The 26,296-nt window shown below is 34.6% G+C and overlaps 1 long non-coding RNA gene across 1 annotated transcript; it reads left to right on the top strand.

The window, feature by feature from the left end:
- The first annotated feature begins 15,592 nt into the window (after window positions 1-15,592).
- On the top strand, window positions 15,593-17,676 carry LOC121173664 (uncharacterized). Its single transcript, XR_005888967.1, has 3 exons — window positions 15,593-15,737; window positions 16,861-16,922; window positions 17,427-17,676. It is a non-coding gene; the product is annotated as an uncharacterized lncRNA (long non-coding RNA).
- Window positions 17,677-26,296: the final 8,620 nt, after the last annotated feature.

Raw genomic sequence — 26,296 nt, forward strand, 5'->3', positions numbered from 1 at the left:
GAAGCCTACGAGAATGCCAAGTTCTACAAAGAAAAGACCAAGAAGTTCCACGATAGCATGATAGTTAAAAAGGACTTCATGGTTGGGCAAAAAGTGTTATTGTATAATTCTAGGCTTGGACTCATGAGTGGTAAGTTGAGGTCTAAGTGGATTGGTCCTTTTGTTGTTACTAATGTTTTTCCTTATGGTACAGTTGAGATCAAAAGTGACTCCACAAACAAGAGCTTCAAGGTCAACGGACATCGACTTAAGCCATTCCTCATGAACCCTTCTCTAGTGGACGTAGTGGTGGAAGAGACTTCCTTACTCCACCCTACTCTTCCTCCACCATGACTTAGGGAGTTTTTCTTTTCCTATCTCCTTCTTTGCTTTTACTACACTTGTCCGATTCTATTTGATGATTTAATTGTTTTTAATCTTTTAATTGTGCTACATTGAGGACAATGTGTTGTTTAAGTATGGGGGGGGGGGGGGAGTGTTCTTTGGTTTTGCTAGTTTTGTTGGTTAATTTGTTAATGTTGTTAGTTTCGTCGGATTGTTAGTCTAATATTTTGGGTCAATTTTGTGTGCATGTACGACTTTGCATGTTTGTCATGATAGTTTTGAAAGCTCAATTTGAAAGTGATGAGTTTACCTTTGTGAGAATTTGAGCCATCCATCATCATAATCATTTGGTGTATTTTGCCCCATTGATTGCTTGCACAATAGCCTTGGCTTGATTCTTGTCGATGCGTCCTAATTCACATGCATATTTGGAAATGATTGAGGCAATTTTGTTCTTATAAGCTTCTAGCCAAATGGACTTACCTTGAATTAATTCCTTTGATAGCCCTTTTGAGCCTTGTTTCCCTTTCCTTGTTTTGAAGCTCACTACAAGCCTTAAGTGAAAAACCATGATATCACCATATCCTTAAGGAATTTTGGAGCTTTGGAATTGTTTTGGGAATAAGTGTGGGGGGGTTTTTGTTTCATTGGACAACTTGTTTTGTTGGCCATGCTTCATGATGTATTTTGGGCCATACTTGATGTACATTGTATATTGGTTAAATGTTGGACATGCTGAATGAAATGTTGTTTCTCAAAGGCTATAGAGTCAAAAAAAAAAAAAAGAAAAAAAAATTCGAAAAAAAGAAAAAGAAAAGAAATAAAGTTGAGTGAATAAGATCTTAAATGGCACAAGAATGATGAAACTCTTGGTTCTACTCTTCATGTTTAAATTTTATCTTTACTTCTTTTTATTTTCTTATTATTTTTTTAATATGCACTTATTCCCCATTGCTCCTCTATTCCTTTGGGATTTAGCCACTTATTCCATATTTCTCCATACCTTGTCCTTGGCCCCATTACAACCTCAAAAGACCTTTTGATCCTCATGTGCTTGTGTTTGTGGGTTGATTGTCAATTTTAGAATGTTGCCAAGTTTATGTGATGTTTGCTTTCATGGGTGCTTTGAGGGTAAATAGTAGCCTAGACACTTGAGAGATAGAGTGTATATCTTGTGAGGCTTTATCACTTTTCATTCTTGAGCTGATTAACTATTTTGCCATGATTGGGTTGCTTGGATGATTTTCATGAATGTCTTGACTTTTTGGATCTCCTTATGTTAGATGTTACTCATTCCTTTCATTCCTTGATGTTCATTAAGAAATATGTGAATGTTTTTGTCTGTCTCTCTTTGATATCCTTGGATTTTGTTCTTTGTTTCATTTTGCCCAGGAGTGCAAAAGGCTAAGTATGGGGGATTTTGATGTGCCATCATTTTCTTCTATTTTCTAAACCCTTTTTGCACCATTTTAATTACTGATTGGTCTTAATTGTCAATTAATCAGACAATTTTATTATTTGGGCTCATTTAGCTAATTTGATGTTTTTAATCTAATTTCAGGAATTAATGAAACATTGGGCTTAATCCGGATTTTGGTTATGGACTTGAAGAGGGCAAATTAAGCAGCACTTACCTTAGTTAATTAGGAAATTTCGCAATTTTATTTTATGTTGTTCAGTGTTTATTTCGTTTTGGGCCAGAGTATTGTAATAGGGCCCAGTGACCTTGAGTGACTCTTTTTAAATAGCAGCCTTGGGATTCGTGCAAGGCATTCTGTTATGCTATTCATTATTCAGAGCTTCAAAATAACTCCTTTTTGCCTGAAATTAAATAAAATTTAACATTAATTCCATGTAAAGAGGCTTCTACTGAGCAAAGATCAAAATAAAGTAATTTTATTTTCAATCCTACCAAAAAGAACCATAAATTGGGAGATTTATATACATTTTGGAAAAATTTTCTATACAAAAGTTAGTCATAAACGACGACTGACAAACTCTCCCAAATTTACAGTTTTGCTTGTCCTTAAGCAAAGAAAGAACAGTTCACTTGTCCTCAAGTGACAAAAATTCACAGTGGTTCTTCACAAATGTGTTTATTCCAAAGAATTCAATCACATGACATGAATGACATTCAATGTTTCCATCAACACCTTCTCAAGAGACATGCAATTTTTCAAATACATGAACATGATTGTTAAGAAACACAACTGAGATAAGTTAGTAGGAATGATGGATATCAAGGAAGGATCATCAACCAAAGCCTCACGGTCACTGTTTCACTCAAGCACAAGTGTTTAGGCTATCCCTCAGTCAACAACCAACATAAGTCTCAATCTTTGCACTTCATCTCATACCATACAGTCAAGAACACACAAACTTGAATCCGAATGACTTTTACTAGGCTTGTAATGAGGCTGGGCTGCAAATAAATCATGGTTTTTTTGGGATGCAAAACTTAAGTTCTAGGAGAGCATTCATCCATAGATTAACCTCTTTCTTTTTATTCCAACTCTATTACTTGCCTTTCCGCACTTAGCTTTTCTTTTTCTTGAATAACAACATACATTTTTATTTTTATTTACTACTTATAGTTTTTTTTTTGAACACATTGTCATGCTTATTAACTCCTGTGTGTGCTATTATTTCTTACTGTTAAAAACTTTCACCCAATAAACTCCCCCAAATTTGGGGCAAATTGCTTTGAACCAAATTTTTCCTTTCATGAATGATGCTCTGCTACAACCTAAGACAAGGTAGAAGGAGATAAAACTGTACAGGCTCAAGCTTCAATCAAACAATCATACTTTCGGCTCAAACTGGGTGCAAGGGATAAATCATTCATACACAAGGTAAGCTTTTTGGCTAAGTGGCTACTTTCAATTAAAACATGACCTTCATCATCTTCAAACTCATGCATTCATTCCATATTCAGAGATTCATGCAAAAACCATTACTTACTGCTAGTCATTCTTTCACAATTAAAGATCACACTCTCACCGGGTTATGGCTAACGTGTTCCTTCACAATCAACCTGACAAACCAACTAACATTTTCAGTCATGATCCTAATTCCATGTTCTTTCTCTTCTAATGACTGCATGCTCATTCAAAGCATATGATTTACGCATTTCAATTCACTTACATCATAAAATTGATCAATTCAAACCAATCACAAACACTGAATTCCAAAATCAAGAATCAACCACTAGATAATATAAATGCACTATTCAATCAAGCTTTAAACCAAAATAAAAACTATAAACTGAAATTTAAAAACTGAAACATAAACATAAATCTAAAGACTGAAACATAAACATAAATCTAAATTATAAAATGTACTGAAGACGAGATAATAATAAAATTGTTCAAAAAGCATGGAAATAAAAATCCTGATCTTGTGAATGATCCTATGCATGTTCATTCAGGTCCAGTGCTAGTGCAGATGATGGATCTTGAGAAAGAGGCAGGTCCAGCACTGGTGCAGATGGCTCAGGCTCTGGCTGAGGAGATGGCTCTGGTACTGCAACATCCTCCTGAACAATAATTGGATCAGTCTAAAAAATGAAAGGCTCAGGTGGAGTGGGCTCTGAGGCCTCTAGAATGTCGTCCTCCTGGTCCTGCTGAGGCTCCTGGGCTGCAGAGGCCTCACCCCCTCCCAAAGGAGAAGGCTACACTCCTAGCTAGGCCACCTTCTATAGAAACTCCTTGACGCTCATAACTGGCCGCTGCTGGACCATATCCTGCAAACTCTGCATTGTAGAAGCAAAGCTTCATGGTGAATCAAAGGTGATTCAAAGGTGTTTTGATGATAACAATGATGATAACAAAAGATGACGACAAAGGTGATGACAAAAAGCTCAAAGATCAATCAAGAACAATTCAAGAGTTCAAGATAAGAATCAAGAAGAATTAAAGACTCAAGAAGAAAATCTAGAGACAAGAATCAAGATTCAAGGTTCAAGATCTCAAGAATCAAGATCAAGATTCAAGACTCAAGATTCAAGAATGAAGAGAAGACTCAATCAAGATAAGTATTAAAAAGTTTTTTAAAACTTTGAATAGCACATGAGTTTTTGACAAAACACTTTACCAAAGAGTTTTTACTCTCTGGTAATCGATTACCAGATTGTTGTAATCGATTACCACTAGCAAAATTGTTTTGAAAAAGTTTTCAAATTGAATTTACAACGTTCCAATTATTTTCAAAAAGCTGTTATCGATTACAATGTTTAGGTAATCAATTACCAATGCCTTTGAACGTTGAAATTCAAATTCAAATGTGAAGAGTCACATCCTTTAACACAAAAGCTTTGTGTAATCGATTACACTTATTTGGTAATTGATTACCAGTGACTGTTTCTGAATAAATCAAAAGATGTAACTCTTCAAAAAGGTTTTGACTTTTTCAAATTGGTTTTAGGTTTTTCTAAAAGTTATAACTCTTCTAAATGGTCTTCTTGACCAAACACGAAGAGTCTATAAAAGCAAGGCTTTGTTTTGCAAATTCAATTAATTCATTCAATCTTGAATACTTTTACACTTATTCAAAAATCCTTTACAAGCCTTGACTCTCTTTGAATTTCTTCTTCTTCTTTGTACCAAAAACTTTCTGAAGTTTTCTGGTTTTCTAAACCTTGAAAACTTGTGCTATTCATCTTTTCATTCTCTTCTCCCTTTGCCAAAAAGAATTCGCCAAGGACTAACCGCCTGAATTCTTTTTGTGTCTCTCTTCTCCCTTTTCCTAAAGAACGAAGGACTAACCGCCTGAATTCTTTTGTGTCTCCCTTCTCCCTTGTCAAAGAATTCAAAACGACACAGTCTGAGAATTCTTTTGATTCTTCCCTTTCCCTAATACAAAAGTGTTCAAAGGACTAACCGCCTGAGAATTCTTTTGTATCCCCATTCACAAAGTATCAAAGGTTTAACAGCCTGAGATCTTTGTCTCAACACATTGGAGGGTACATCCTTTGTGGTACAAGTAGAGGGCACATCTACTTGGGTTTGACTGAGAACAAGAGAGGGTACATCTCTTGTGGATCAGTTCTAGTGGAGGGTACATCCACTAGGTTCAAAGAGAACAAGGGAGGGTACATCCCTTGTGGATCTTTGCTTGTAAAAGGATTTTTACAAGGTTGAAAGAAATCTCAAGGACCGCAGGTCGCTTGGGGACTGGATGTAGGCACGGGTTGTTGCCGAACCAATATAAAAACTCTTGTGTGTTTGTTTCCTTCTTCCCTACTCTTTTACTTTCCGTTGTGCATTTAATTTCTGCTTTTACTTTCTGTTAAGTTTCTCTTCTACTCCTCATTCTCTTAACAATTTAGTAAAAGCCTTAGAAGAGTAATTTTTTAATTAGTAAAGGTTTAGGAATAATTAATTCAACCCCCCCCCCCTTCTTAATTATTTTGAGGCCACTCGATCCAACATGCATGATTAGGAGTTGGCCCTAATGCAGGCTCTGCAGCATAGATAAGGAAGGCTCTGAGCTCTGAGCGAAGGGACCTAGAAGAACTAGAGCTGGTGGTGGTGGAGGGAGAGCAGAAGTAGATGGAGCTGATGTAGAGGGTGCAGGGGCAGCTGATGTAGATGGGGCCTCAGATCTTCTAGCCCTGGATTTCTGGGTTCCCCGAAAAGTGACCAAAGGGTCATCCAGGTTCCAACAATTCTTTTTAATATAAGCCAAATTAATGTCTGGGCTCAAGGATTCAAGGTCAGAGAATCAGATGTGACTCCTCGAGCCTTGCACAAGGCTGGAAAACCTAGCCTCGAGGAGTCGTGTTTTGCTATAAGAGAGATCTAACATGGGATGAGGGACCCCAAGTTCATATCCATCATCATGACGAGTCCGTATATCAACTTAGCCCTATCCAGAGTAATGTCAGAAGTGTGGGATGTCGGGGCTAAGTTTGAAAAGGATAGAACACTCCAGGTCTGGGCCAGAGTATTCATATTCTTTCTCAAAATCTTCAGAGGCAGGCCGTTTGCATTCAGCTCAAATCTCCTCCCAGGGATACATAGATGGGCTGCAAGCTCTTGAGGAACAGGCCTCAGATTAGCAAACCTGGAGTAGGCGAGCAAGTTCTCCCCTTCCTCTATGACCACTGGTGTCTTCAAGAAGGTGTTGAGGGCGTCAGCATCAAATTCAATTAGGTGCCTTTTCACCCTCACCTGCTTAGGGATTGGTCTTCAGGGTCATAGAGGTTAGCATAAAATTCTTTAACAATAGCAACATCAATGCTTCCCTCTGAGAAGTTAGTGAGCTCATTATGCCAATTCCTCCTCTTAACTTCCCTTCTAAATTCATCAAATTCGGCATATAACAACTTCATATTCCTTTTCGGAAGGATTTTCCAGCCAAGAATATTGTCTGCATATCTGTCCCAGGCATCTTGTGATGTGAATTTTGATGTGTCATATCATGCCTGAGACACTGAAGCTGGTGCCTTCCTTTTATGAGAAGCCATCTGCAAAACAAAAGAATCAAATCACAGGATTAGACACACTCTTAGAGTGTGAACACAGAAAATTTACTGATGCGCTTAGTGCGTCAGATGCGCTTAGCGCGTCTTATGAAATTTACCGATGCGCTAAGTGCGATAGACACACTCTTAGAGTGTGAACACAGAAAATAAATTTTTTTTCTGCAGAATGGGCTTAGCGAGCAGGCTCGCTAAGCGCATTTGCACAAATTTTTAAAACAGAGAAAGATTAGTGCTTAGCGCGGCGAGGCGTGCTTAGCGCAATTACTAAACTAGACAGCACAGGCTTACCGAGCAAGCTCGCTAAGCCCAATTCTAAGAAATTTAAAAACAAAGACATAATAGCACTTAGCGTGACATTCACGCTTAGCAACCAACAAAAACACAAAAATCCAAAGTGTCTGATACACGGTACTCGCTTAGCGCACAACTGCGCTTGGCGAGTTTAATAGATAACTCAACAAAGAAGATGGACGCGCTTAACGTGACAGCTACACTTAATGCGTTCATCTGGAAATCCAGAATCTTCAACATAAGCGATGAACTCGCTTAGTGCGTTTATCATGATTTTTAGAAAACTAGGGGCTTCTCACCCCTTCTCATAGGCCCCTATTGGGCCATCAAACCCTAATCAAAACAAGCACATTGTGACTACAGTACAACCCTAAAGCTATTCTAACTAACAACTAACCTAACACTAAGCATAAATAGAAATTCTGCCTAACAATCACTAAGTTATCTATCCTAAGGTTGAAAACTTAGAACGAAAATGAAGTAAAGTAAAGAAACTTACTTGGATTATGAAGATGAATGCAAAGAATAGCAAAGGTGCAGGAATGCAGGGAGATGAAGCAAGGTGAGGGCAGATGCAGTGAATGGCCTTAATGCACAACAAGAGTGAAATGGTAACTGCCTAAGGCAAGTACCTTATAATCTTTGGCAGTTTCGTATGATGCGCTTAGCGTGCCCATATGACGTTTGATTTTTAAAAGCCCCTACGCTTAGTGCATATGCTCGCTAAGCCCAATTCAAAATGTTAAAATTCTAGAGAAGCTTTTGGGCTTAGTGCGCAAGGTCACGCTTAGCGGGTATTGCAGCTTTGATTGGTCCTGCAACTTGCGCTTAGCCGCCAAAGCCTGCGCTTTGCAAATTGATGCTCATTAAATGCAGTAGTGGCCCACGCTTAGCATGAATAGGCTCGTTTAGCGCAATTCGAAGGAATTAATTTCCAGAGAGGTTTTTGCGCTTAGCGAGTCTATGCGCTTAGCGAGAACGTTCAACCAATGATCAGGGGTCAATGCGCTTAGCACAAGCAAGAGCTCGCTTAGTGCATGAAGAAAATGGCGCTTATCACGGGTGGTGCACTTAGCGTGTGGAAAACAAAAAGTTTTCTAAGTAAGTTTTTTTTTTCTGTCCATCTCTTCACAAAACTTATAAACCCTTTTTTCAATACTAAACATGCTGAAAACACACAATCACAAGCAATCTAACTGAACTAGAATGCAAGAAAAACAAAATTTAAAAAGGGCTGGGTTGCCTCCCAGTAAGCGCTTTTTTAATGTCATTAGCTTGACAAGTCAAATGCCTTCAAGGCAGCATGAAGGTCACATAGAACACATCTTCCTTGCAGTTTCGCCTTTTAGCTAGAAATTCCATGAACTTCATGTATTTTGGAAGTACATTCCAATTCATTGCAGGAGAGGTGTCGATGATCAAGGAAGGAATGACACTTAAGGTTTTCTCATGTTCTCCCTGCCTTTCTTCCTTGACAATCAGTTAACAAGGAAAGGAATTGACTTGGAGAATACTTTCTTGTTGATTTTCTACTGTTGAGTACTCCTCCCATTGTTGCGCTTTTTTCTTACCTTTCTCTTCATCTTTTTCTCTTGATTCATGCTCTTTTACAAGGCTTTCCTCTTGAGCTTTAACCTCTACAAAATCTTCTTCTCTTCTGGCCACAAATTGAGTCACTTCTTCTGCCAACTTACCAACTTGAATTTCTGCATTTTTGAATGCTTGTTGAGATGATTTAGTTGTTTCCTTGAATTGAATCAACAAATTATCCAGATTGGAACCTCTTTCTGCTTCATTTTGATTGTAGGGTTGTAACTCGGGTCCCCTTTGGTAATCTTCTATGGAGTAGCTCTTGCCAAATTGAAGTTCCTGATTTTTCATTGAAGTTTGATCGGCTTTAGAGCTAGCATGGTATGCCATGAATTCTTCAAACACACTTTCAAGACTTGAAGTTCTTTCTTCTTCATATTGATCGTAAAGACTTAACTCCCGTCCCCACCCAAAGTTATTCATGGAGTAGAGATGACAATTGTCATTGTAATGCTCTTCTCCACAAAAATCACAATTTATCAGTGGTGGTTGGCTGACCCTTAAACGTGTGCTGTCAAGATGCTCATTCCACCTCTTAAAAAGGTCTTCCATTTCTAAAGTTTAGTCATGGAATAAGTTCTTATGGATTTCCACACTGCAAGGATAGGTTCTCAAGAAAGAAAGAGTTAAACAAGATAAGTAAGAAAATAAAAATACTAGTTAAAAGACAAAACTTATTGCTTTAAGATCTAATGAGTTCCCTTGGACTTAGTTGTGCTATCCTGTACTGCTAATTTTTTTTTTCTTCTTCGCTCTACATTTTTCCTCCTACAATTGGCTTAAATCTCCAAATCCCATTAGGCTAAATCATTTGTAGAAGATTTACTACGCATACAAAGCACTAACAAGAGTAGCAGTCACCAAGTCAAGAGTACCAATTAATAATAAAAAAATAAAGAATAACAAGTGAAATTAATCAAAGAATAAAGAATTAATGCCTACAAACTGAACTAGACTACCCAAATGGGAAAAGTTCCCCGGCAACGACGCCAAAATTACTTGTTTGACCAGAATACTTGTTTACTCCCTCTTCCAAATTGGTATTACATGTTTTTATATGGGAGTGGTCTTACCGGCAAGCACACCGGGTCGCCAAGTAAAATAATTAAAACGGAATGAACCGAGTATCGAACACAGGGAACCTATTCATTTAGCAAAGTTTTGTTATGTAAGTGAATTTGAGCTTAGCGCCAATCTCGTGCTAAGCCTGGAAAGCGACAGATGACTCGCCTAGCGAGCTGATAACGCGTTAAGCGCGTGCTTGTGCAGCAGATGTCTTTCTAGATTCCCCTTTACTCGCTAAGCGCGTTGGTGTTGGGCTTAGCCATTGATGCGCGCTAAGCACAAACAGCTCGCTTAGCGTGATGACTCCTTTAGCAGTTCTTCAAAATAGCCCCTTTTTGCCTGAAATTAAAGAAAATTTAACATTAATTCTATGTAAAGAGGCTTCTACTCAGCAGAGATCAAAACAAAGAAATTTTATTTACAATCCTACCAAAAAGAACCATAAATTGGGAGATTTATATACATTTTGGAAAACTTTTCTATACAAAAGTTAGTCGTAAACGACAACTAACAATGTACTTGCTAGGGCATTGTATCCTATTTCAGGAACAGATTCCAGGCACACATCCACATTTGGTACAAGAGGGCCCACTGTTCCAAGTTGTCTATTTCAGATTCCTCTGCATCAAACAACACATGTAAAACAAAGTCAGCTCACTACTCACTTTATATCATACTTCACCGAATCAATTTTTACATCTCAAAAACTCTATCAGAATCTAATTTAGCATCTCTACGCTACTTTTCCAACAAATAAAAGTAAAAATTGAAGACACGAGTAGTTGATAGTGTGAATTAACATAACCCTAACCGAGTATAAAAATGCATCTAAATATTTAAAGGATTAGCATTCAATTAGTGAGATTGGCATTGAGAAAAGATCGGATCATAAAAGAAAAAGAGAAATTGTGAATCGTCGAAAGTGTTGGAATTCTTGGAAATAGTGGCGGTGATGGAGGCGAAGCGGGAGTCCTTTGCGGTGGCTAAAAGGGAAGAAGAGGAGCGGTCCTTGCCATTGATGGGGGTGGCGGCAGCTCTGGATGTAGACGACGAGGATTGTTCGAGATATTTATTGAGGACGTCATTGATTCGCTTCTAATCAGCGGAAGTTACCTCCGATTTGGATCCAATGCCTCCTTGCTCTCTGTACATAATTGTCGTAGGCCTCGCCGCAGGGGGAACAGAGTGATGTCATTTTGAGGAAGAGGTTGCCCTCGCCGTGGAGAAGGCATCGTGGGCCACACCGAGGGTGATGCACGTGCTTGCGGGAAGTGCTCTGCTCCTGCATTTAATTTACACGGCGTGAAGAAGAAGAATGTAAAATGTGAAGGCATTTACACAACGGTTTTAATAAAACTATCTTTGAACAGACGGATTCAAAGATGGTTTTTGTTAAAACCGTCTTTGAACAAACATTTCAAAGATGGTTTTATAAAAACTGTTTTTGAAAAGTTGTGATTATTTGCAAAAATGCCACCGCATTTTTTACGACATCGGTTTTTTAGAATCGTCTTTGATTCTATATTGTAGAATAACGTTTTTATGGTAGTGAATGGTGTCTTTATGGGCTATGGAGATAGAGTCAAATGATTCAAAATTTGGTCTCCATTAGAAAGAAAAGTCATTATGAGTAGAGATGTCATCTTTGATGAACTCTCTATGTTGCATTCTAAATCTGAAGAAGATTCAGGCAAGGCTAAGGATGTCACTAAGCAGGTGGAGTTTAAGAGTCCCTTAATCAGAAATTTTAGAGATCATAAGCAGTTTGAAGCACCTGATGAGACTGATTAGGATCTTTAAATGCATGCTCAACATCAGAATTCAACACTAGTTTAAGAGTCTAACTGGATGAGTCAGAACCATGCGAAGCAGCCGAAAACCACAACACTCAAAAAGTTTCAAAGACAAATCAAAGCACCTAAAAGATATGGCTTTGATAATATAGTGTCTTATGCACTATACGTATTAGAAGAAATTGATTCATTTGAACCAACCATTTATCAGGAAGTAATTTCCTATTTTGAAGCTGAAGAGAGGACAATGGCTACGAATGAAGAGATGAGATCCCTTCAGAAAAAACAGACTTGGGATTTAGTTGAATTACCTTAATGTAGATGAATAGCGGGGTGCAAGTGGATCTTCAAGAAGAAATCCAGGTTGTCTAGAGATGAAGTCATAAGGTATAAATTATGTCTTGTAATGAAAGGCTACAATTAGAAAGAAGGAATGGATTATAATGAGATCTTTTTTCCAGTAGTTTGACACACTTTAATATGTGTTTTACTAGCTCTTGTAGCAACTCTAGACATGGAGTTAAAGCAACTTGATATCAAAACAACCTTTCTCCATGGAAGATTATAGGAAGACATTCTGATGCAACAAACTAAAGGTTTTGAGGTGCAAGGGAAGGAAAATTCTATCTATAGGTTGAAAAGGTCTCTCTATGGGCTAAAGTAATATCCAAGCTAGTGGTACAAGAGATTCAATGAGTTCATTATTTCTCATGGATACAACAGAAGTCCCTATGATTCATGTGTTTATCATAGTAAGGTGGAGGATGGTTACCATATATATCTATTACTCCGTGTGGACGACATGCTCATAGCATCTCAAGACAAGTCTGAAAATCAGAATTTGAAGTCACTACTTAGTAGTGAATTTAAAATGAAACATATGAGAGCTACAAAAAATATTTTAGGCATGGAGATCAAGAAGGATCGAGTCCAAAAGAAGCTTTTCTTATGTGAAAAGGAATACATTCAGCCCATAATTTCCTTGTCCACTACAAAGGTAGAATCTATTGTTTTGGAAAAAGCAAAAGCGGAAGGTATCTAGCTTAAAGGTATTATTTGCAATCTTGGGTTTTTGTAGGATAAAGCTATCATTTTTTGCGACAATCTGAGGGCAATTTGTTTTGCCAAGGATCAAGTCCATCATGAGATGACTAAACATATTGACTACCACTTCATCTGTACTGAGAAGAGGATTATCATCCAAAAAGTTGATACGAAAGAGAATCCAGGTGATATGTTTACAAAATCTATTCCTCAAAGTAAGTTCATGCACTATCTGGATCTACTTAATGTAGATTGTTGTTAATAAACAATATTATATTTGATTCAAAATTGTTATTGAACCAAGGTGAAGATTGTTGAAGAAAGAGTGGATGACAATGCAGGTATCATCCAATCTAGCCTTTTATATGCTGGAATCTGTCTTTTGTCTAGTGGTGCATCCAGTGTAATCTACGTATGTATTGTCCACTCTGTATTAGTGAGTCTGTTAGATGGTTTATTAACAGCTTTCTATGTGGTAACCATTTTTAGTTATTCTGTTATGTTTGTATGCTCCTATAAAAGGAGTTCGTTAGCAGGGTTTATTTAGAGAGAAAGCTCCTGAACCATCTTTATTGTACTATTTTTTGTAATTCGCAATAAAACTTCCATTGTTGTGTGATCTCTCTTCTCTTTTTATCATCAATTTTTCCTATTTGTTTGTGTATTTCTCAGTCTTAAACCCAACAACTTGATATTTAACCGTTGAAGTGATTTTTATTTGATTTGCATATGTGTGTTTTGATTTTATTTGTTAACAATTTTTAGCGATTTTTAGCCGCTAGAAAACGAATCATAATAAAATAATAATATAACTATTGCCATGTAGGTAGTTAATAGTCAATTTGGACGAAAATGATCAAAATACTGGATTGAAAAAAGTTTGGGGACAAAAATCGGTCTCCAAAACGTTAAAAGGCCAAAACTATAAAAGTCGAAAAGTTTGGACACCAAAAACATGGTTTACCCTACTTTATATTGAGAAAATTAATGGTTATGCATGGATAGTGTAAAAAGTTTTACACAGTCATCTAATTATAACTCACCATGTGTGATGAGTTTGTTGACTTTTAAAATAATTATCTTAAAGTAATTCAAACAGTGATTTGTAATTAGATGACACTGTAAAACTGTTTTACACTGGTAGTACATGCACATTAAATTCTTTTATATTTAGTTATATATTTTGTATTTATTTTGTTATTGACCTCCACATTACGTATTTATGATGATTTTAGTATGATTTCTCCTATATTCTTGCATCCATCTATATTGATAAAGTTATTTTTGCGAAGTTGGTTCATGAAATTATATCATTAACTCCATTAAAAACAAACTAGATATTTTTTTCCTCAAGTATACAATGGAAACAAGTCTTCATTCTCCATTGTCTAACAATGAAAACTTGTTTCCATTGTATAGACACCCAACTACACAACAAATTAAAAACAAGTTTCTTATTTGTATATGATGGACATAGACATAATGAAAACTTGTTTATGTTATGAAGATATTTTGTCAACCTTTTGAGGGTTTAAATAGCATTGAGGGAATGCCAATGTTAAAGCCCGTACTTCAATTAAATGTTCAAAATAAGAATCCACAACCCAAGTTGCACTACTAAAAACATGAGTTTTAACATCGTCCTATTAACATCGGTTATTTGAAAATCGATGTCGTTAAGCACTTACAACATCGGTTTTCAAATAACCGATGTTAAAACTAAATTCAGTGTGATTTTCACATCGGTTATTTGAAAACCGATGTTGTAAGTGCTTAATGACATCGGTTTTCAAATAACCGATGTTAATATAAAATCTTTTTTTTAATTATTTATATACTTTAAAAAAAACATATATTGAGCTATTAATTATATTTTAATTAAAAATAATATAATAATTAATAAAAAATAACAAATTCAAAAGGTAAGCATTTAAAAATATTTGAGATCATATAAATATTTTAACAAGATCATACTGAAATAATTTTTCATTGACTGACCGTATAAATTTTTATTAATTAAACTCTTTTATTTAAAAAATTCACTAAAAACTAGTTAAATTTTTCAATGTAGAGAAAAGCATCATCGACAACACAGTACCAACGCCAATGGGGTAGATATTTTTATATGGGGTAAAAGGATATATATTACAGTACTCTTTTAATGAATGTTGCCCCTTCTTTTTAAAAATATTATGGTACCAACGTGTTGCCTCTTCGTTGAATATATATATATATATATATATATATATATTATTTTTGGAATGCACCGGTTTATTTTTTAGTTTGGGATTTTAGCTTTTTGTTTTTTCGATAGTAAGGAGCTTTTAGCCTCTTTTATGTACCAACAATTTTTTTGTCTACATTTTATTTTGACAATCACAATAATAACAAGTATTATTAATAATATTATATTAAAATTACGTATAATTTAAAAAAGGTCAATTCATGAAAAAGTCAAAATTAATAGTATTATTAATAATATTATATTAAAATTACGTAAAATTAAAAAAGGTCAATTCATGAAAAGGTCAAAATTAAGTATAGTTTGGGATTTTAGCTTTTTGTTTTTTCGATAGTAAGTAGTTTAATACTTCTAACTTTAATACCTTTAGTAAGTTTGTTAGTATTTCTTTTAAGTACAACCAATTCATGAAAAGATCAAAATTACTAATATTTAATTTGTTTCAATTCAAATAAAAAAGTCTAAAGTAATTTTGTATTTTAAATTTTATTCAAATAATTTCTGGATAAAAGAAAATAGTTTTATTATATAAATAATTAAAATAATTAAATCTGAAAAAGAATTTATTCTTAATTAAATGTGTGATATAATTATCCTTTTTTACTGTTAGAAAATTCAAACCTTATTAATTGTATTGAAAAGCTATATATTATTTTCTCGTTGAGGACAAGAAAATATATAAATAAATAAACGCGTTGAAGAAAACCCAAATCGAATCTATTTTAGTGTTACCAAAGCTATATATTATTTTCTTTTTCGTTGAAGAAAACCCAAATTGACGCTCCTCTACTCACTCACTCATCAGAGCTATATATTAATTTTCTTCTTCCAAAAAAACGCAAATCAGGTGACGTTGCACTACTCTGCTCACTCGCTCCATTGTCTATCGATTCCTTCAAATCAGGTGAGTGTTCTTCACTTGCTATACTGTTTTTTTTTTAATTATTTAGATTGTTGTTTGCAATCAGGTGAGAGTGGTTTCTATTTGTTTCTCTCAGAGGCTGTGGTTTGTGTTTAGGGTTTCTAATTCTCCCATCTCCATCCCTTTGTTTTTAATTATTGAATTGTAAAATTTTGTTAGTAGATGGGTTAGTTGAATGATGAATTAGTTCAAAGGTCTCCCATAAGTTACAATGAAAAAACAAAGAGGTGATTGAGGACAAGAAAAATAGACAAAAAAGGGGTTTCAATGGTTATCTACGTACTATTTCCATTCACTTTATATTAGAATTTATTTGTAAGTTATGTTCAAGAGTATGACAAATAGGGACTTTTAATTTGAATGATAGTGTCCATGAATTCATACTATACCTAGTTTAAATATTAATTAGGAATTTATTTTCTCTAAATTTTATAAACAGTATTTCCAAAAATTCAGAGCAAGTTAATTAGTTACTTATTTTTTTTATATAGGTGCATGTCTACAAATAAAAACGAATAGTGCATCTGAATAGGTCATTAACACTATGTTATTAAAGCGCGGTAATGTAGAATGAGTTACCAGAAGTGAAAGGAAAGTGAAAATATGCAGTAAGTTTTTCAGGATTATGTCAAAGTGCATTATCAACTTCACTCATTCTCTCTTCTTTTCCACAAACTGTTTGTCCACTCTCCCCTATGATATTGCTTACGAATTAACACAAACATAATGTGCCAAATTTGCATAGACCTGAATTAACACAAAGAGTACTCTTGATGAGTATATTCTCAATAATCTAAAAATCATACTAATGACACGTGGAAGTGTGTGTGAATGAGAAAGTATGAGAAAAAAGAGAAAGGAATAACTTTTCCAATAGGTTGATTATTCACCACCACCCATGGCACAAATGAAGGAGGTGGGTCAATTTGTGAGATTTGATTAATATATGTTTTCCCTAGCTGCATATAAATCCAAATTATATAATCTAAGTAACACTAAACAAACTTATATAGACAAGGATAAATCCAAATTATACAAATGTTTTTGGGGTAATTTTATTTTTTCTTAATATAAAATATATGCATAGTAATAAGCAATTTTGCAGTTAGGTTTTTGCATTGTGATCATGACATTCGTTGCTGCACACTGTTCTGGTCATCACCACAGGTACCAAACTTTTTCATAAATTTTTTATGCTTAATTTTCTTATGATTGTTTTTGTATGATGATTTATGGCATTAATGTATTTTGCTTTAATTAGATACAAGTTTTGTTCATAAAGAGTGAACCTTAGATTCCCGTTTGAGATTGAATACAATGATTCCTGCGGATAGTTTGAATTAATCATTGTATTGAATCTTGAATTGTCCGTTTGGACAGTTTGGGGAGACTCATATTTGATGAAATTTTGGTACAATGCATTTCTAGTTGTTCTCTGAGTGGATACTTGATTATCAGGGAATTAATGTTACCAATTTCATGTCGTGTACTTGGAGACCAATGCGAAATGTTGTCGAAATTTCATCAAATTTAACAAAATAAGATAAACCTTGATGCGTGAATCTACCATAAAAAAGTGTCTTCTTGAATGGGATAGGGCCACACTTTAAATGAAAAAGTGAGATTTCATGTATTGAATGAGTTTCGGAGTATGACAGAGTTATTATTTAGATGGATCGAAGTTGGATGAATGAAAGTCGCTTGAGCCCTGCGTATAAGGAAGGGGTAGAACAATTCTTACAATTTTCTTAAGAAAGAAGTCGACCGGATGAAAACGGGAAGTTTTTTTGTCCATGCATAAATTGTTTGAACGGGAGACGACAAAAAGTCGACGACATACGAGAGCATCTGTTGTAACATCGGTTTTAAATGTTACTTATGACATACATTTTTAAAAACCGATGTTGTAAATGACATTTAACATCGGTTTTAAAAAACCGATGTTGTAAGTTACATTTAACATCAGTTTTTTTAAAAACTGATGTTGATATGTAAATTTATAACTTTTTTTCTTCATAATTCTTATCATATAATATCGGCTATTTAAATAACCGATGTTGTATTTATTAGTTAACATCGGTTTTGAAAAACCGACGTGAATAATACTACTTTCCACATCGGTTAATAACCGATGTTGAAAGTCTTAAATAACCAATGTAAAAACCTTATTTTCTAGTAGTGTCGTGGAAATAAACACTGCAAGATCCAAATGAAAACTCTCTCTTGAACTCGTAGAGCTTAACAAAAGGATCATAACATCTAGTGTCTAAGTAGATCCTCACCTTGTTGGCTCTTGACTTGTGCAAATCAAATAAGAATTCAATTAATTGTATTAACTATATTATTATTCTAAAAGTTAGAGATAGATATAGACAAAGTATCGAGATATATGAGACTCTTCAGTGGTCCCATGCTAGTGTGGCTTCGAAAAACTAGGGGCATTTTGGAAAGTAGTTGAAGGCATGTTAAATCTTTCTCATCCATTTGCATAGAAAGTTCTTTATTCATTCTTACTAGCCAAATTTCAAATTCTAGCACCAAAAAGTTACTCAAATGTTCAATAATCATCAACTTTGAAGCGGAACATGAAAAAGAAAGTAGCAAGTTTACAATAATACATGAAGATCTTTCTGTAAAAAAAAATCCATGAAGATATTTCTATCTAAAACAATAATCAATGAAGATCTTCTTATTTGATAGCAAGATCGATCTATGGCTTCAAATATCGTTTATCACTTTAGTATGTTTTTTTTTATTTCTAAAAATCCTCCTCTCTAATAATTAAACAAAATAAAATAATCTCAAGATATTACGAGACACCCAATTAACAATCTTTTTTAACAATATTTTTTAATATGCTTGAATCTGGATATTATACTCTCTATACATGAGTGATATAAGTTCGTCCTATACTTGAAGCAACATATTATATAAATGGCATACACATAAAAAAAATCACATACTTTTTTATAAACAAAAGATTAATATTAATAGAAAAGGAGGCTCTTGACTTGAAGCACAAGACACAAACTTGAATATAAATCAAAATAAATGATGCCTCTACCACATTAGCTCATAATTACGTACTGGGAATTATATTAGGAGGTCTTAGACCACCATCCGAATTTTATTCATCTCTACACAACACATAATTAAGGTCATGTTTGATAAGATATTTTAGTTGATTTTTATTTTTTTTATTAGTTAAAAAACTTATTTAATTTTTTGATAAATAAGTTTTTTTACTAGCTTCTAGTGTGTTTTTTTTAAATATTACTTGAAGTAATATTTTTTTAAAATACTAACTTCTAACTTTTTATATTTTCTTCTAGTTTTATTCTAGATATATTTATCCAATTTCCCAACTAATATTTTTAAAATAAATTATAATTTTATTATTTTTATGTTATTTTACACTTTCCAGCTAATTTTGTCGAGTACTTATAATTTAATAATCTAGTCTTTTAAACTTCCCGTTAGCTTACCGTAAAACTAGTTGAAAAATAAAAGTTGAAAGCCAGTAGTTGGAAGCTTTTAAGTTAGCTTATAAGTATTATGTAAAACTATCTCTAGAGGTAGCTAAAAAATATAAAATGACATAAATTAATGTGATATTTATAAAGGGTAATAAGGAAATTGAACAAATATTTTAAAGATAAAAGGAGAATAAAATATAAAAGTTAGAAGTTAGCATTTTTAAAAAATGTTACTTCAAGTAAAGTTTCAAAAAACATAAATTACTAAAAAAGCGCTAAAAATTACTTTAAAAAATGTTTAACGAACAATAAAATAAGTTTCTCATAAAAAAGTTAAAAATTAATTCAAATGACTTGCCAAAGTGTTATTAATTCTCTTATTTTAAATTAAAAAACTTAAGTACATGTCATTTATATGAATCACAATGAGTTTTAATCAATAATTAAAATGTACTACTAATTAACTCAGGTAATCGGAGTGAAACGAAAGACATACCCAAATGTTGTCCAATGACACTAGCATGAAGAGCAGAGTTTTTGTCGGATCTATGTGAATGCTCTTTAATATCTCCCATATTATGTGTGACAATATGGTTGGTCATATGCTTGAGCATCTTCAGCTTTCCATGCATTGCAACAATGAACAAAGGAGTTTCACCTCGGTAGTTTCTGATCTCTAGCAATGGCCTTTTTTTTCCTTTAGTGATGATTGTTGTTGCAACAATTCCTCTTCAAGCTCAAACACAACATATGCCATTTGCACATCTTCACAAAAAACGTACATGTTAGATTAAATTTTTTAACATGTGATGTTACAAAATACAAAACGAGACACGTCATTAATAAAATGTAGAAAAAACAAAAATCAAAATGTACCTCCAGCCATTGCCTTGAAAGGGCTGTCTTGTTTTGGTTCTTGCAAGCTCTCACTCTCTATATAGATGGTGTATCAGACGAAATTAGAAGAGGTGAGCTCAGAGACCAAATACATGTGTTATATATAGTCATTCTATCATCAAGAATGCATTTAGTAGCCATTACCACTCATTAGTGGTCATTACCACCCATTAGTACCCATTCAATATTTGACTTGTCAATTCCAAAACTGATGGAGCATTTCATTTTCCAAAACATACAAACCAAATTATTACATTAACCACATGCAAAATAGTGTTTCCTTCATGATTTCTCTTGCACATAGCTTGCCACCTATCTTCTATAGGTATCAACTCCATCAACTCTTTGAGGAGTTGTGGGTTGTTGGAACAAGTTGCAACATGGATGGGATTATTCTCAAACAGGTCAAAAACCTTGAGCAAATTTTCCTTCTCTTTCTTCATTATTTTCTTGAAGTCTTCCCATCAATTTTCCATGGCTGCTTTTTGAGCCAATTTTGTTTTTATCACTAAATAATGGTATTTCTTCCATTTTCTCTAGGCATGCATCATAAAATAAAATCTACCCAAACTGGCTATGAAACTTTTCAACGACGTCATTGTATTCCCTAAAAACGCGAAACAAGTGGGTTATAAATTATACAAGCAAGGTTGCAAAAGATTTTGTGCATCTTCCTTACTTGTGATTTATTAATTGTCTAATAGCTTTTTCTTTTTTCCTTTTGTTTTTCGAACCATTGTTTATTCCCTTAATTGTGTTTTTTTTACTTTAACTAATTAACAGACAACATTTCATTAATTTAGTCATTTAGAGGGTACGATTATCACTTAGTGGGGTAAAAGTGTTGGGATTCAATTCCAAATATTGAGATTCAACCAATCAGCCTAATTTTGATTCTAATAGACAATCATCAATCCTAACCACATGTTTTCTATTCATGTAGAGAGAAATTAATGTACAAAGATGAATAGAATCCCTTTGTGTTCCCATACTCAAAATCATGATGAAAACTAGATGCAGAAGCGTACTTGGATTAGCCATAATGGAATGATGATAAAAGGTTGATCAAAAGATTGGTTTTATGGTCTTCCAATTGTAGAGAGCCCTTTTTTTGTCTTTCTCTAAATTTTCTCTTCTGACGGGGATAAAGAGAAACTGTACGCGTTGTGTTGCTCTCTACAAATGGGGACCATAACCCCTTATATTGGTAACTGCCATCAGTTACTCCAAATTTGATAATTATAATTTGGCCCCTCATCAAATTATAATATCATTGGTATCTATACAATTATCCTTTCATGACATATATGCCCTTAGCCATACTTTTATATTGATTAGACTACTTTAATATTCTGGCTAATTATATAAAGGCCCTAACTCATTCAATTATGTGATATATATATAAGTATGACCCAAATATGCTAAAAATCTTCCACTGGTCAAATATATATATATATATATATATATATCCTTACAATACTTATGAATATGTTAGACTTTATTGAGCATATTCCAAAAATCTTGTCCATTGATTACATCCGCATGTAGAACCAAAGCAATTTTCATTGTATCAATCACAACTAAACTCATCAATGATCACTAATGCTGACAGAATCAAATGACATAGACTCATCATGAAATGTGTAGCATGAAAATTACGTGAAGATGGTCTGTACACGTCTATTTTCAACTGGTCCTTCTTGACCTCAATGAGATCATTTAATAACCTTAATGTACAAAGTGTAATAACTGAATAATAAACCATATATATATATATAACCAAATATATCCAAAAGTCAATGTATGCATACAAAAAATCTAACATAGAACATAAAATACATAAAAGTGACTAACTCCCACTAAACCAAAGATTCCTCGAACTGTAAAACACCCATGTGAGCAACATGCTCATGGAAGACCTTGGGTGGAAGTCCCTTAGTAAGAGGATCTGCTATCATGGAGTTTGTCCCTAAGTGTTCTATGGAAATCTGTCCACTCTGTACCCTTTCCTTAACAACTAGGAACTTGATATCAATATGCTTCGACTTGGTCGAGCTCCTATTGTTGTTAGAATACAATATAGCTTATTTGTTGTCACAATATAACTTAAGTGGTCTTTCAATTCCTTCCACAATTTGCACTCTTGTGATAAAATTTTTTAGCCATATTCCATGATTTGATGCCTCATAGCATGCCACAAATTATGCCGCCATGGTGGATGAAGTAGTAAGGGTTTGCTTGGCATTGCGCCAAGAAACCGTACCATTGGCGAACATGAAAATGTAACCTGAAGTGGATCTCAAACTATCTAGGCATCCTGCAAAATTTGAGTCAGAATACCCAGTGATCTCCAACTGATCAAACCTTTTGTATGTGAGCATATAATACTTTGTTCTCTTCTAATACCTCATAACCCTTTTGGCTACTTTCCAATGATCCATTCCTGGATTGCTTAAATATCTGCCTAATACCCCAACTATGTATGCTATATCCGGACGCGTACATACTTGGGCATACATCAAACTCCCTATAGCTGATGCATAGGGAATCTTCTGCATTTCCTGAATTTCCAAATTTCCTTTTGGGCACTGTTTGAGACTAAACTTGTCTCCCTTAGCAACTGGAGTATCCCCAGATTTACATTTCTGCATGCCAAACCTTTTAAGTACCTTTTCAATATAGCTCCTTTGTGATAATCCTAGAATACCCCGAGATCAATCTCGGTGTATCTGAATTCCTAATACAAAGGAGGCGTCACCAAGATCTTTCATTTCGAAGTTTCTTGATAGAAATCTCTTGGTTTTGTGCAACATGCCTATATCATTAATGGCAAGCAGTATGTCATCAACATATAAGACCAGTAAAGTGTATTTGCTCCCACTAAATTTGTGATGCACACAATCATCAACAAGATTCATCTCGAAACCAAATGAGAGAATTACTTGATGAAATTTGTAGTACCATTTACGAGATGTCTGTTTTATCCCATAAATGGATTTTGTCAATTTGCAAACTATATTCTTTGGGTCTCCTGACACAGTTTTCTGGTTGCACCATATAAATTGTCTCATCAATGTTGCCATTGAGAAACACCATCTTAACATCCATTTGATGAAGCTCCAAATCATAATGTGCAACAAGAGCCATGATTGTCCTAAAAGAGTCTTTCGATGAAACTGGAGAGAAAATCTCTTTAAAGTCAATCCCTTCCTTTTAGGTATAGCCCTTCGCCACAAGACAAGCCTTATACCTCTCCACATTACCATTGGAATCCCGCTTGGTCTTAAATATCCATTTGCAACCAATGGGTTTCACACCTTCTGGTAATGGAACAAGTTCCCAAACTTTGTTGTCTTGCATGGACTTATACTCCTCATTCATTGCTTCAATCCACTTTTCTGAGTTGGAATCTTGCATGGCTTGATGGAAGTTGACTGGGTCATCTTCCATCATACCATTATTTTCCTCATGTTCCTGGAGAAATACCACATAATCATTTGGAATAGCACTTCTCCTTTCTCTTGTAGATCTCCGCAAAGGTACTGGCTCATGAAGCATAAGTTCTTGAGGATCTTAAGTTTTTTCTTCATGAACGACCATATTATCTTGAGTGGGGGATTCAATAACAATATCTTGTAGAGGTTCCAAATTTGCTTTATCAAAAGCAACTGTATGAATCAGTTATGGAATTGTTACTAATTCTTCCTCTAAGACAAAGTCTCTAACCTTATTCTTCCCCCCAAACTCAATATCCTCAAAGAATGTGGCGGTTCCCGTCTAAAAAATTGTCTTTAATTTGGGATCATAAAATTTATAGCCCCTGGATCTTTCAGAATAACCAATAAAGTAGCTGCTCACTATTCGAGAGTCCAATTTCCTTTCATTTGGCTTATAAGGCCTTGCCTTAGATGGACATCCCCATACATGAAAATGTTTTAGACTAGGCTTTCGCCCAACCCAAAGCTCATAAGGTGTTTTGGTAGCTGCCTTAGTTGGCACTCTATTTAGAATGTAAGCTGCAGTCTTTAGTGCCTCTCCCCAGAGTGACTTTGGTAAGTTAGAATGACAAATCATGTTTCTTACCATATCCTTAAGAGTTTTGTTTCATCTTTAAGCCACACCATTCATGCTAGGTGACCCCGACATGGTGTACTGTGGGACGATTCCACATTCCTCTAGGTACCTGGCAAAAGGCCCCAGACGTTGTTCACCTGAACCGTCATATCTGCCATAGTATTCACCACCACAGTTAGATCTAACGCACTTTATTCTTTTGTTGAGTTGATTTTCAACTTCTACTTTAAATGTTTTGAACACATCCAGAGATTGTGACTTTTCATGTATAAGAAACAAATATGCATATCTGGAGTAATCGTCTATGAATGATAAAATATTGTTGACCATTCCACGAAGGTGTATGAAATGGCCCACAAATGTCCGTATGTATCAATTCTAAGACGTCTGTAGCCTTATATGCACTTAATTTCTTGCTTTTGATCTGTTTACCTTTAATGCATTCAACACAAACATCAAAGCTTGTGAAATCAATGGAATCCAAGATTTTGTTTGACCCAAGTCGTTCAATTCTTTTCTTAGAAATGTGACCTAAGCGCTTGTGCCATAATGCTCCTGAGTTTGTATTATCAATTCTACGCTTAGTACCACACAATTCTGTATTAAAGGATTCACCATAGGAAGCTACACTATCAAGTAAATATAGATTATCATTAACCAAGAGTGAAGCAGTTCCAACAATATCTGAATTAAAAGGTAACCTAAACACATTGTTTCCAAATGAACACAAATAACCCAATTTATCCAAATAAGAAACTGAAACCAAATTTCGTCTAAATGACAGTACAACAAAAGTGTCTTTCAAATCCAAATAAAAACCAATACATAATAATAATCTAAAGTGCCTTATAGCTTCCACTTCCACCGATTTACCATCTCCAACATAGATCCATCTTTCATAATCAATTGGCTTCCGGTAGCTTAGGCAACCCTGCATTGAAACACTAATGTTAGTAGTGGCACCAGAATCTAACCACCAAATGTTTCTAGGTACTGAAGTTAAATTGACCTTAGAACAGGCCAAAGTAAGGAACATACCCTTTTTTGCACGCCAAGCATGATATTTGGTATATTTCTTCTTTACATGTCCAGGCTTACTGCAAAAGAAACAATTGTCACCTTGATTTTGTTTCTTGTGTTGGACCCTTAGCAGCTTCATTCTTGGGCTCCTCAGTTCTTTTCCTTTTGCCCTTTGGTATTCACAACATAAGCACTTTTAATCCTTTCTTGCTTCAGTCTTTCCTCTTCTTGCACACGGATTAAGAGACCATTTCTCCTTCTGACAGTTATAAGAGATCTTAAACTTACTAAACTGTGAAGGTAGAGAAATCAACACTAAATGAATAAGAAGTCTTCTGATAGCTCAAGATTTAGTGCCTTTAATTTTGAAGCAATATTTGACATTCCCATAATGTATTCCCTGACATTTCCTTTGCCTTGATACTTCATGGAAATGAAGTTCTGAAAGAGAGTACTTGTTTTTGCCTTATCACTTTTTGCAAAACGCTTTTCAATTTCAACAAGGAATTCTTTGACACTAGTTATATCATTTGAAATAGTGCCCCTAAAGTCCTTAGGAATGTCACGCTTAATGATCATAAGACACATGCGATTTGAGTGATCCCACTTCTCATGAAGTTTCCTCTGTTCAGAGGTACTGGAATCTGTAGGAGAAAGGGGTTTCTCAATCCTTAATGCAAGGTCTAGATCCATGCAGCCAAGAACAATTTGCATGTTGTCTTTCTAATCCTTAAAATTTGCAGCATTAAGAACTGGAACCGAATTCAGATTAGCAGATATAGAAGCAACAACTGAAAAGATCAAAACAAAAATACAATAAGCTCACATAACAATCGTCAATGCATTTAAATAATGGTATATCTCATATCAAGATATCTAGAGCACCGTTAATATAAGTCTTTGGGCAGTGGTATTAATTGCTTGTGATATCCTTGTTGTAATGTTCAAACATTGATAATAAAAGCATGTTAAATAACAAACCCATCTTTTGATGTGACTTATCATTCACATGCAAAACCTGATAATTATCACATGTTTAACATCACAGGTGTGTACGTAACTTAGTTAAATGGT

This window comes from Glycine max, chromosome 16, assembly GCF_000004515.6.
Source record: "Glycine max cultivar Williams 82 chromosome 16, Glycine_max_v4.0, whole genome shotgun sequence".
NCBI lineage: Eukaryota > Viridiplantae > Streptophyta > Magnoliopsida > Fabales > Fabaceae > Glycine > Glycine max.